The sequence below is a fragment of the Pezoporus occidentalis genome, unplaced genomic scaffold, assembly GCF_034315485.1.
Source record: "Pezoporus occidentalis ecotype Australia unplaced genomic scaffold, CSIRO_AGI_Poc_V1 ctg66, whole genome shotgun sequence".
Classification (NCBI taxonomy): Eukaryota; Metazoa; Chordata; class Aves; order Psittaciformes; family Psittacidae; genus Pezoporus; species Pezoporus occidentalis.
This window is the reverse complement of record NW_026916009.1, coordinates 2,988,495-3,001,703: the sequence shown is the minus strand read 5'-3', so window position 1 is coordinate 3,001,703 and position 13,209 is coordinate 2,988,495.

Here is a 13,209-nt window from a genome sequence, read left to right as displayed (position 1 = left end):
CATCACCCCGGCGCCGCCGCGCACCGGGGCCCCGGGATTCCCTCAGCACCCGTTGCTGTTGGAAGTAGCCTCTAGCACGGCGTGTTTATTGTCCCTGGGCCGTGGTTACCTCGGTGGTTTCCAATTCCTCTGGGACTTGTCAGACCAGAAGCACAAAACCTCCCAGCTGAACCACCGTGCCTTCTGCTTTTTGCTTGCCCCCTTTCACTTCCTGATCGTCAGGGGTTTCTCTGTTTCCTAAACTTAAAAAAACACCCAGTAGGATTCCCAAACCTTTGGCCTTGCCAGCCCACCTGTGAGCCATGCAAAACAAAAAGGTTACAAGTGAGTTCTGTTTTGTAAACTGTGCAAAACTCTATCATAAATATAATCACTACACTAGGAAACATCAGGTTTTGTAATTGTACTTAATAGAAAAATAATAATACTTTAAATGACAGACATTAAAATCAAACTTAAACAGTTTTATATTATCTTTTATAATTCCGTTATCATGCCTGTAAAACATGATGCGAACATGGGAAATCCTGGGGTAATTCATTTGTGGTTCATCTGCACAAAGAAAAACAAGAACATTTAATACTGGAGAAAACCTTCCTGTAAACTTCAGCTTTTGGAGAAGAGCAGTGCTACTTAATACCATCAAGAATTACATCATACCTTGTTTACAGTCTTATGTTCAATAAGTTCTTTTATAATTCAGGGCAGGAAATTTTTCAGAGTTTGAATTAATCATCCTGTGAAAACATGAATATAGCCCTTTCTTCTGGTGCTTTACCTACCACAAACTTCTTGCTCAGAAGGAATCTGAACTCTAAAGCATCACCAAATATTTTGGAAAGATTTGCTGATGCCTCCTACAGAGAGGAAAAGAAGCTGAAAACAGGACACATTTTTTCCCAGAAATTCTGAGTTTGCCTGAATCTGTAGCGGCAGAACAGAAGACATGGTAGGAAGAATACACTACCGAAACTGGCAACACTGGACTGATGGTGGAGGGATTATGAGTGTACCAACTCCTTCAGTAACTCAGCTCACAAAAAAAACCAAAAGACCCAGGCTGGCAGGGTTTGGGGTCAATCAGACACCAAATTGCTTATCTTGAAAAGGAGCATCCATGTATGATCACAGATTAGCAATATCCAGCATTTTCATATTTTATTATCTTTTGTCTATCTTTCAGCGCTTTTCAAGACAAATTTGCTGCAATCGAAAGCAGCAGTCTCCAAAATACATTCAGAAATCTCAAAATGTCTATCAGGACTGGGGAAAGAATGAGCATTTTTCATATCCAACTGTTAAGGCCTATTGTAAAGAACTAAGAATGTTATGTTCACGCAATATTACTTTTCTATGTAAGCAGCTGTTGTAGTTGCCATAGAGATGTTATTCAATCTCAAATTGAAAGGTGGTCTACAATGACTGTGCACCATATTCAGTGTTAAGATGAAAATGTTTAAGAACCCCTGTGAATATATAACATTCTTCAGAACAAATACATTTCTGTTCACTAGGCTTGTGAATTACTTTTACCCCAAAAATGATATTTCACTGAATGCTAACCATCAACCTCCTACAGAGAGATGTAGTAGCGGATAGATGATTGTATATAGTTTTGAACATTTTATGTGTAAGTTTATCTTGGATCTGTCTTTGAAAGAACTATTCTCATCAGAAACAGCAACATTTAACCCATAATTGTAAACATCTTTATAAAGCATTTCAGTTAAGTCTTCCACTGTGCAACCTGCCATTCTTGGCTGCAGCTCCCTACCAAATGCTGTGCTCTAGATAATGGTATAGGTGGGAATGATGGAAAATTTTAAGTGCCCTGTGATCTGTATTATCGAAGCATCACACTTCATCTCTGTCAAACACTGAACACACACTGTAAGTTAGGAAATTACAGAATGTTGGACAATTAATATTTCTTAGGAGTTGAAGAATATCAAAACAACTGTAAAAGTAATGTGAGCAACAGGAAGCCCATTTAATCTAAGAGACCTCATAAGGAGATAACAGGTCTGTAAACTCAGAGGAACCTGATGGAAGAGAGAAGCTGCTACTTGCTACATTTCAACTGAAAAGCTGCATAAACCAACTCAGAAAAACAAGTAGAGTTGGGATCCTATACTGAGTAAATATGAATGTGTACTGTAGGAAGAAGACACGTAGAGCACTACTTAGAATTGCATTTTATCATTTCCGTTCATTCAGAACTTTAAATTTGGCTCTACAAAAATAAACTTAGATGATTTGGGGTTTTTAAAACACCTGTCATTGATAGTAGATCTAATGTGATATAAGTTTGCCACTGAAAGGAAATAGATCCATGCTGAATGTTGCATAGAAGCAAACCTCTTAAGGATGCCCCCAAGCCAAAATCTATTAGGGAAACCCCAAGAGCTGGGAAGTCTTTCCTGACAAAGGGAACAGTAATATTAAACCTGGGTGACATTTTGTAGCAGATTATAAGGAGAGGTCACTACTGAGAGGCTTCAAGAAATTCTCACAGATGTCCTGTAAGAGATAGTGCAAGCAATCTAAGTAACATTTTCTCTTTCCTCTAGAAACTGAACTGCTGAGTTCTCCACACTAATCCATTTTATATATATGAAATGCCTACTACTTATTTTGAGGAAGTCTTCCATTACTCAACTGTTGTATTTTTTACAAGAACTAAGGCTTAGTTATTATTGTCCATTTCAAAAATAACCTGCCTCTAAGCACCACAAGGCATTTGAAGTATGAATACATGTGCATGGGGGGTGGGGGGAATTTCTATGCAAAATATGAAATTAGTGTCCTAATGTTCCAAATGTTGATCTGCCTTTTTGGTGATCTCAAAAGGCCAATAATGCAAGAAACAACAGGAAGAATAAATACTTCAAAGGCACATTACACAAGTCTCCCTCTGTAGAAATAGTCTCAAGTTTTTCCAATACTCCTTTTCAACTGGCTTCTCCTGTAACGTATCTGATGTTAGTCTTGGTGAGAAATAGTTCAGTAAAAAACTTCCAAAACTGGGAGACCAGATGTAGAAACAGAAGCTACAGGTAGAGTTAGTTCAATATTTCTCCTCCATTAAGTAACAGCTCTTCTTATAATGGGTGATGTTTCTAAGTGATTACCTCAACATGTCTTCTTTCCCGTGGTGATTGGTCCAGACTCTCTCAACTCATATTCTCTTGATTTTAACTAAATATGGGTAGCCTTCTGTGTTTGCTTTGCACTCTACCCATTTCAAGACAGTAATAGCCTTGCCGCCATGTGGATGTGAAGAAGAAATTTGAGAGGTGTTTGGTTTTTTTTTTCCTGATTTCCATTCATTTCCATGGTCCTTAAAATCTATGCCTGAAAACAGAGTTTTTAAAAAACACAGCTAAAAATCTAACCACTTGCTTTCATGCATGGGAAAAGTGCGGTGTTTCTTCCCTTTGATGACCTAAGCATGATCTTCCCTACCTCAATCTATGTCTGTATCCCTAATCAAACTGAGATTTTCCTGTTATTTTCTAACAACATTGCTTCAGAAGACTTTGTGAGAGCTTTTTCCCATTGGCATGCATTTCCTTGTTTGTCACCTATTTGTTTTTGTATTTCTTTGGGGGTTTTTTGGTGTTTTGTTTTGGTTTGGATTTTTTGGGGTTTGGTTTGGGGTTGTTTTTTATTTTTCCAGTAGGGAAGTTCTTTGAGTTGTTTCTGGATCAAGTAGTTTTTTAACACTTTTGAAACTTCATTGATTTCCTTACACAATTGAAAATTCCCAGCTGTATGCATGCCTTGAGTTTCAGCTCCTCTAAGGGAATCTGACATTTTATAACCAGATATCTTATATGCCTGTACATTTTCTAGCTTCCCTGTGGCTGCCTCTGGGGAAACAATCCCAGATTTAGTAGATCTCCATCTGCCTCCCTTGTAAAAACAGACAAAGCAACTACTTAGCCACACTGCTCCTTGCTAACCAATCTCTCTTTAAGTAGGGCAATGATTTATTGTGTTGGGGTTTTTTTACCTTGCATCTGTATTTGAGGGAGTCTTTGTTACTTGAGATGCATTTTGCAATTTGCCATTAACTCTTTAATCTTTTATTTTTCTCCACAGATTTCCAATTTCCTGGTGTTTTTAATGTGTGTTTAAGTGTCCCAGTTGCCTTTTCAATTGCTTAAAGATACCCCAGTTTTAAACTTGTGTTCACTAGCTGTAGCTAGAATGCTCAGTATCAGATGAATTTTGCTTTGGGAGGGTGCCTGCAAATTATCTGCATTTTTCAAAATTATTTGGTAAGTTGTTTATATGAATATGCTTTGTGAACTATCTGCCAGCCATTCAATCTTATATAACTGCACTTTTTGTACTGTGTGGCCGGTCAGTTAATTCCCATGATAACGCTTCTATTTCCTGCTTGCATGTTGAGTAAAATTATGTAGATTTAGAGTGTATGATGTTTGGCGCAAGGAATTCTCTTTACTATCTGTCTATGTTGTGCTCAGTAAACCACATCTATGAGGTATGATGAGGGTTGTATGTGCACATCCATTATAAACGATAAATAACAAACAGAATATCCACATACTCATATCATGACTGTTTCTTCACAAGTCTGTTATCTATATACTTGCAATTCTTTTCAAAATTACTAGTGAACATTTTTTTTTTTCCATACTAGGTTAAAACGATGTTAAAAGTTACAAATCAGCAATAAATATTTTGGTTTAATGAAATACTTGCATCTGTATTTCATTTATTTCCCAGCTATGTTAAATGTTTTTATCTTTTTGCAGGATGTTCTTCTTTTGGGAAACCGAAGCAGAAGACAGTCATCTAAAGAAAAACATATGACATCTTTCCAAGCACTTGAAAAGCAGCTCAACCATTCCTTTCAGTCACAATCTGTTCTAAGAATGAAAGCTCACTGGTACATATTACGACTACTCGATATTATCCTGTCCCCTGAGAATATCAGCTTTACAGATAACATGGAGGCCTGTTCCTCTGTATAGCTGTTTTGCTCTGAATGCTGGAAACACTGGAGATTTTGTAATTTAGAGGATAAATTACTCCAGCAACAGTCAGAGAATATCTTTGCAAAAGAGTCAATTTCTTAAAATTCTAATTCAGTTCAAGGTATAACATAATTCCTAATCAGGGAAGAACAACTGATTAAAGAAAACGCATTAGAAATACAGGACTTAAGAAGCTGGAAAGTGGCAGAGGGAACATCTGAAAACCTCCTGCTAAAGTACCCAGGTAGGCTAGCCAGATGGCATGCTATTTGTTTTCACTACTTCATTTAACATAGAAACAAACTGTTCTTTAGCTGAAAAAAAAAAAACAATTAGAATATTTCTTTCCCTCAGTGTTCTTAAACCAGTGTCCATTGCAAGTCACAAGGGTTTTCCAGGTAAGAACTGTGCAGTTTCATTTCTAAAGTACAGGTGAAAGATCAGAGTCACCTCCTGAGTTCCCATCTGTTTTTAAAAATAATACTACCTGCACAGCACAGGAAATGGAGAACTGTGAGAAGGGTAGTATAAAGATCTGGAGATAAAGCATTTGTTCTTTGGTGTCACTGATTCAAAAACAAGGATGATGTAGCATGTATGTGCATATACATTGGACAGTTTTATGTTAATATAAAAATAGTGGAACAAACGATGGAAATTGTCCTAGAAAATCTGAATTGAAAAGATCATTATTCAGCTAAGGGACAGTCACTTCTCTAAGAGATCTGCCACTTTGACAGACAACATACAGCATAACTTTTCCTTTGATGGAGAAATATGAAATATAAAATCCGATGTAAATGCTAGAGGTTTAGATCACATGAGAAACTAGTAATCTTCTGTGTGAGGACTGAAAAGATACCAAGGATATGAGTAATCTTTTATTCTTTACATAGCCAAAGCTCACCTTGACAAGTAAGTTAGCATGGACTAAAATAAGAAGGGTGGTGGTGAAAGACACTCTTTTCTTTACAACAGCCCCAGAGCTTCTCTGCACAATGAGAATAAAAGAAAGCATGATGAAAATGCGTTGCGATCCTTCACTGCAAATACTTGAATTAACTCTGTTCGGTATGAAATCTCAGTGCATCATCCAGAAAGTAAATAGTCCCCTTAATTAAGCTCCAGGAAGAATTACTCTAGTGACAACCAGAATAGGATTTGTTTTTAACTGCAGCTGTCTGTATCTTAAACAAGACTACCAGTGCAAATGTGGCAACACAGCTGATATTGCTTAGCTACTTAACTGACCTGGTATAGCACACTATAAAATTTGATGTGTCAGTGTAGATACATCTATTAGGTGCTTTATGCAAATAATAATAAGTATTGATAATAATAATATGTATCGCAGCATGCTATCCAGGTACATTACTATACCAGGATATAACGTATACACATCAGCCTTACTGATCACGAAGATCCACAATAAAAGTTCGTATTAGCATTACCTGTGTTATTGGACACTGTGTGCCAAACTATTATTTCTGAAAATGTATAAGTATTTTACCTCTGGTTTGTTGGTTTGTTTTTCTCCCCAGCAACAAACAGACTGCATATAAAGACTTCTCTCATATGGAAACTTCCTTTCTCATACTAAAACTTCTTTATTTTTCCCTGCCTTTTTCTGTCAAAAGATAACTGTTTCAGGAAAATACAGGACAAAACACAAACCTAACTCAAGTAGTTACATCCATGCAAAATCTGAATGGAGACCAAGACTAAGAATATTTAAAGGACAAGCTGCAGCTGTGCTTGTTTCATTTCAGCAGTAATGTGAGAAATTGCATCAATAAGGTGGATGTCTCTTAAGACACACTGGATGAGTCATATGAATCAGTCTACCGGACACAGTAATTGGACACCTGCAAAAGCATGCTTGTGCTGTAAGAACAGCACAGAAAGAGAAACCAGAGATGACCGACAGCAAGATTTAGATTATGCTGGTTACCTACTTTCATAGTTGTTTGTTTCTATGCCTGAATACATATTCATTTGAATTCCAGCCAGTTACTTCTGCTTAACCAGTAGGAGGGATGGATGTATTATGTGGACATAACCATTTTTAAAATACACAAGGATTTCATGTGTAGTGTTGAGACTAGATTCTGCTCTTGGTTAACGAGTAATATTGGATTACTGAATTTTAAGTGGCAGATAATGCTATAAAACAACTTTGGGAAACTTAAGATGGGTTCCTCATTTTAAAGATTAATTCTAATACGTAGCCTTGTAATTACCTTGTATATTTAAAAAAACATAACAGAACATATAAATAATTAGCTGCTTGTTTAACATACAATTCCATCTCCATTCAAAATTATAGCCCTACAATTACTATGTTTGTCACTGAGTCTCACAACAATTTTTAAATACCTTTTTCTTAGATTGTATCAGTCCTGTGCATCAAGATTTTAGGATAAAATTATTTCTGATAAAAGAGAAATTACATAAACTCTTCTGCATCTGATTTTCTCAGGGTTTATAACTCAGCTGAAAAAAAGGTTTCTTTTTTTCCCCAGCACATTTTCATTCACTCATTTACTAGCTTATTCTGTAGGAAAAAAAAAACAGACAGCAATAGATACAGCTTAATTATATACTAAACAGATCAAAAGCTGCCTCCATGTGATTGCACAGTGCCAAAAAAGAAGTCACCAAAATATCCACCAAACCAAATTACATCTGATGTAACCACAGAGAAGCAAATCAAGCCTCATGTGAGAGGTAAAATCTGTGCTACTGTGAGATCTGCCATCTCTCTAAAGAGGAGGCTTAGCGCGTATAAAAAAAGTGTAGCTTCAGCACTGTCAGAAGAAAAAGGCAGACCAGGAAGCTTTCAGATCTCAGAATCAAATTGCTTAGACTACAGTTGCATCATCTTGTACCAGTGGATGTCTTACCACAATGAGCTCCTCAGCAAGAATGTTGTTGGAGCAGAGGGAAGGTGGTCTCTGTGAAACGCTTCCTATCACTGTCCAGCTACGGGGTTGAGCCACCCTTGTAGTCAGGGATCTCTGCAGGACACTCAGGCCTGAGGCACGGGTTTATAACATGTTGCAAGCACCATGCTTCCACAGATCTAGTAAAAATATACCATGATGTTTCTATTTCAAGAAGTCTCTGCTGGCTCTAGAACAAGTATCTCGCCAGGGTGTTGTGAGTGCCAGCAACAGGCTGTAAGGAAATAGAGCAGTGGTCCCAGGGAACAATAAGGCACAGGGATCTTGTGGGGCTTTTCAAGGTCTATTACGGGTTTTGGAGAATGTGCATATTTTGGTACCAGATTTACTGCCTGTGCCAGAAAGAGGAAAAAAATTCCCCTGAGCTCCATGCCATTTGATGGAACCTCAGAGGGGAACACTAATGAGTACTCGGCTTTCCACACGGGTAAGGGAATGTTTCAGTGTGCATACACATTTATCTACAAAACAACGAATGATGTCTATATGCTAGGGAGGTTTTATCAAAGTTGATCCACACTGTAATTATGTTAAGAAATGAATTGAATGGCATTTGAATGACTTAAGGTAAACGACCTTTTAACCTACAGGATATTTTACCAAATGACTCATGTGCGTTCACTTTTTCCCCTTTTCCATCTCACTTTGTTATAAAGGTGAAGTGAATGATGAAGTTTATCAGGACATCAGCAATTGTGGCTGCAGCAGTGTTCAGCAGAATTTAAAAAAAAAACCTCCCTTACAGTAAACAATCTGTTAAAACAGTGGTTGTTTTTTTTTTGTTAAATTTGCACAACATGGGCAAATAGGAAAGAATCAAGCAAGACACTGGAGAGTCTCATTTTCTTATAACAAGAAATCCCTTGTCATGGTCGGAGACAACCATAGAAACAAACGAGTTAGTTCTGGGATCAGACTGAGAGGAAGACAAAGTGATGCTTTGCTCAGATCTACACCTACACAAAGTCCCCATCTCTCACATTTTTTAGCTCATTAGGGACAACTTTTCATATTTCTTTTCCCAGTAGGCACAGGAAATCAGCTCTTTTGCAAATATGTGACAGTCTGGCAACTGCATGGCACAGACAGGCTGTTGTGTCTCAGCAAAGGAAACGATATAGGACATGAATGTCTCTACTGCCAGGCACAGTCCCACGAAACTGTACAACCTCCACCCATTCCCTTTGGAACTTAAAGTCTTCATGACAGCAAACGCAGCAGGGAGACAGGGCTTCTCCTGAGAGCCTGCATTCATTCGTTCTTTGCAGTAGAACGAGGAATACAATTGTCAAGAGCTGTTTGCATGTGCAGCTTGGTCACTGCAAGTCAGCAGCCCTTGTGCAGGCTGGCAGGCCAGCATCGGCCCTTCTGGCCAAAGGTCAGAGCTGTACCTCGCTCTTGGCTGAATAAAGCGAGCAGAGCTGCTGTGTGAACCTTGCACCAGATGGTCCCTCCAACTGAATAATAGAGATCTTTAACAAAAAATAATCCCTGAACACCCCTCCCCCAAGAATTTTTCTGTGATGAAAAATATTTCAATTTTTTTTTCTCTGTCTACTTCAACAAATAAAACTGGTGTCAGCTGAGGAATCTCCTGCCCTCTCCTCTTGAAATCAGGCTGTATTTTCTTGTGAGGGGATTGTGCATACCTCTCTTCGGATTACGAACACTTTCCTGGTTCGATCCCACATACCCCAATCACATCTGAAAGTTAAATATGCAGTATTTTGCTGCTTCATGTTGTAAACTACAACCCTGTTTAAGACCATTCATTAAGATCACGACCAAGAAATTACAAAGCAGGATGAAATAAGTAGCTTACAACTCTGTATGAAGACAGCAAGGAATCTGCAGAACAGACTGGGAAGATACAGACAGCCCTGGTCATCCAGCTCTGAGCTTCTCTGGCATGGACTTTGTGCGTGAAGAGTGTGTGTTTGTGACCCAAATAATTGCATGTTATATGCAGTGTTGTCTACAATAAGGGAGTTTAAAGCGCAGAGATTGTTTTCCATTCCTGTATGAGCTTGTATGAGTCACCCCAGGGGCTTCCGCATGTTGTCCTCAGGGCTGCATCGGGTGGGATCCAGGGATGACCCCATGCTATGGCTCAGGGCTGGGCTCCTGCACCAGGCTGCCAGCCAGTGCCCTTGTCCTGCCATCGGTTCAGCCCGGCTGGAGGGTAAGGAGAAGGGCCAGGTCAAGCACTTGGCAATGAAGACAGGCAGAGCAAGCAAAGGTGATGTGGCAGTGCTGTCCTCAGCCTTACACTCAAGCCTTTTTACATGTGACATTCTCTCTGTGCTGCGTGCCAGGTTGCCGCATCTCTGCGCCAGGGGTAACACATGGCCTGACAGCGGATTAATAAATCCACAGGGACTAATGCTGTGTTCACACTTCCTCCTGCTTTTGTCACCTGCTGCAGGTCTGTAATACCTGCTTGTGATAGAACTAAGCAGTTCAAGGGACTAAGATGGTTTTCAATAAGGAAAATATTTTACTTCATTGCATTTTTTGGTCTTTGGTATGAAGCAAATAAAACTCAAGCTGTTCCTGAAGTAGTTTCAAATGAAACTGCTCAACCACCTGGAGCCACAACAAGGGAGAGGATTTTTCACACCCAGACTCTTTATCTCATTCATTTAAATACCTTTCCCTCTAAATACCTTTTTAAATGCATTTGAACTTAAAGTCCTTGAATTATCCGCTTGAAAGATTTTCATCTTTCTTTCAACCACTTAAACTTTAATTCAAGTTGTCAGTCGTATAAATGGCATCAAAGGTCTTAAGGGGAATTATCAGCCTCATTTTTTACATGATAAATATCAAGTAAAAATTAAAAGTATTAACTCCAATGCAATTAAAATTATAGGAACCAACAAAAGATATGTGAGGGAACCTACTTGGAATAATCTCATTCATTTGGACTTTCAAAAAGCTTTTAACAAGTCTTGCAGAAGAGGCTCTTAAAGAAACCAACCAGTTACACGGTAAGAGATCAGGGATTTGAAACAAGGTGCTAGAATATAAAGCATACAAAAACATGGTCAGTATTCTTATGGCAAAAGATTAACAGTGAAACAGTCCCAAACCCTTGTTCTAATATTTATAGTACTGCTAGCTGTCATTCAGCTCACTTGGAACAAGAGAGATAGGAAACTAAAGAACTTACAGTAGTGGAAAGGACAACACAATGACAGCTGAAAGTCGTTACTGACAAGAACACAGTAAGGGACATTAGAGGAAATCTTGTGAATTATTCATACAAATTTGGTGTACCAATTGAGGAAGAAAGACCAGCGCATCACTGTGGACAGCTCAAACTCCCTGATCACCATTCAGTTACTGTCAAGAAGCAAACATACAGACTGTTCCAAAGCATAAGGAAAAGAAAAAAAAAAACACCATACAATACAGTGTCATGTTGAAAATTAGTGGTGTGGTCCCATCAGCTGGGATCTGTGCTTGATGGCTCCAGAGTACAGCATAGAGTCACAAAGAACAGAGCAAGAGAGACAGGAGAGGAAATAAAGATGATTATAGGTTGCAAAGTCTTTCCTTCTGAAGCAAAACTCTTTTTACAGTGTTTACAGAAAAGATGAAAAGACAAGCACTTAGCTCTGGACATTGGCAATAATGAATATTACGTGGAAGAGAAAATGAGCACTTCTTACCCTATCTCATAACAGGAGAGACATTCAATGAAAATGAAAACAACACATTTTAAAAGGATTACAGCTTTTTTATTTCAATGTTGTAGATGATTCTATAATAATAATTTGCAAGGTTTCTTCTTCTGAAACACTGACTGATAAGGAAGTAAATATTTCCCATGTGATTTAGAACAATCAGGTGGAACAGAAAGCTTATTAAGAAAATAAAAGGGCCTTCTGGAGCTACAGAGTCACACCCCCCCCCCCACCTTCAATTTCCTTTTGTAAATAGAAATTATAATGGTCTTCACAGTAAAAGGAGAGACTGGAGTTACAGGAACAAGGAAGAAGATTAAGTTGAAGCCAATGCTAGGGTTAAAGTGCAAATTAAACCTGTCATTCAAAATGAGAATTTCACAGACTGATGACAACTGCCATGCAACTAACCTTGAAACTCACTCTCCCTCGACTGGAGTATGATACACAGATCATGAAAAAAATTGGTCTTCATGCTGCATTTTCTTTATAAACTACAGTGAAATTGCAACTATGGAAATAAATCCTTCCTATAAATACTGTGAAACGAAGAAAGTTTTTGATTATATATGCACCCAAAATGTGGTAGACCTTGAATCCTGAGTAGAAATCCTGAGCACTTAAACCCAGTCATTGCTCCTCACCACATTGGTAATCACAGTCACGCAGACCACAGGATGTGCCACCCATCTTCCCTGGCATACCGAGGCACAGCCTGATCTTGGCATGCACACTGTTCTAGTCAAGCTTCAACTTCAGTCACTCCTGGAAAGGATAATTGCATATATATAAAACATCAAAATGTGACACCAAAATATGCACTATCAATGCTGGTATCTGTAATCCCATCTTTTGAAGTGCCTGTTATCAGGTACTATAAAAAAATACGCATTTTTCCACTTTGGTGGCATTACACCACCTACCACCACAGAATGTCAGTTAATGGCCACATCCTTTTTTTTTTTCCCAGGTAGATTTCACATCATCAAGACCAACACTATGAATATTGCATACTGTTAGGGTATAGAGCAAAAATAATGTTTGGGAGCTATTCAGATGTTGTGGTGATAAAGCTCATTACACAGAGTATAAATAGCTGAAATGTATGCCAATGAACTGTATTAATTCACACATACAAGCAATCTTAAGCTCTTGTGTAACAAGAGAATGAAAATAGAAGACTGCAAGTGTGTGTGTTTATATATCTGTGGAAAACTAAAATACATTTCTCCAGTATGTCTGTGCCTCTGTAAATAGAGAGCTAAAAATGAAATGGGAGGAAAGAATTACTTTGCAAGATGAAACAAACCAACTGATTCAGTGTATATAGGGATGAATTTAGCCTGAGGTTCCACACAGAACCATGGAGGTTGTGTCCTTCCTTCCCGGCCATGGGTGAAGCAAGGAACCCATCCTCACAGTTTCTCCTTGCAGCCATAATCACATACTCTGCATGAGTGGAGGAAATGATGGGCTGTGAAGCACTTGTGGATAGCATCTCAAAGAATTCCAATTTCAAACAGGTACAGTGATCAAAACAGCCTGATGCAC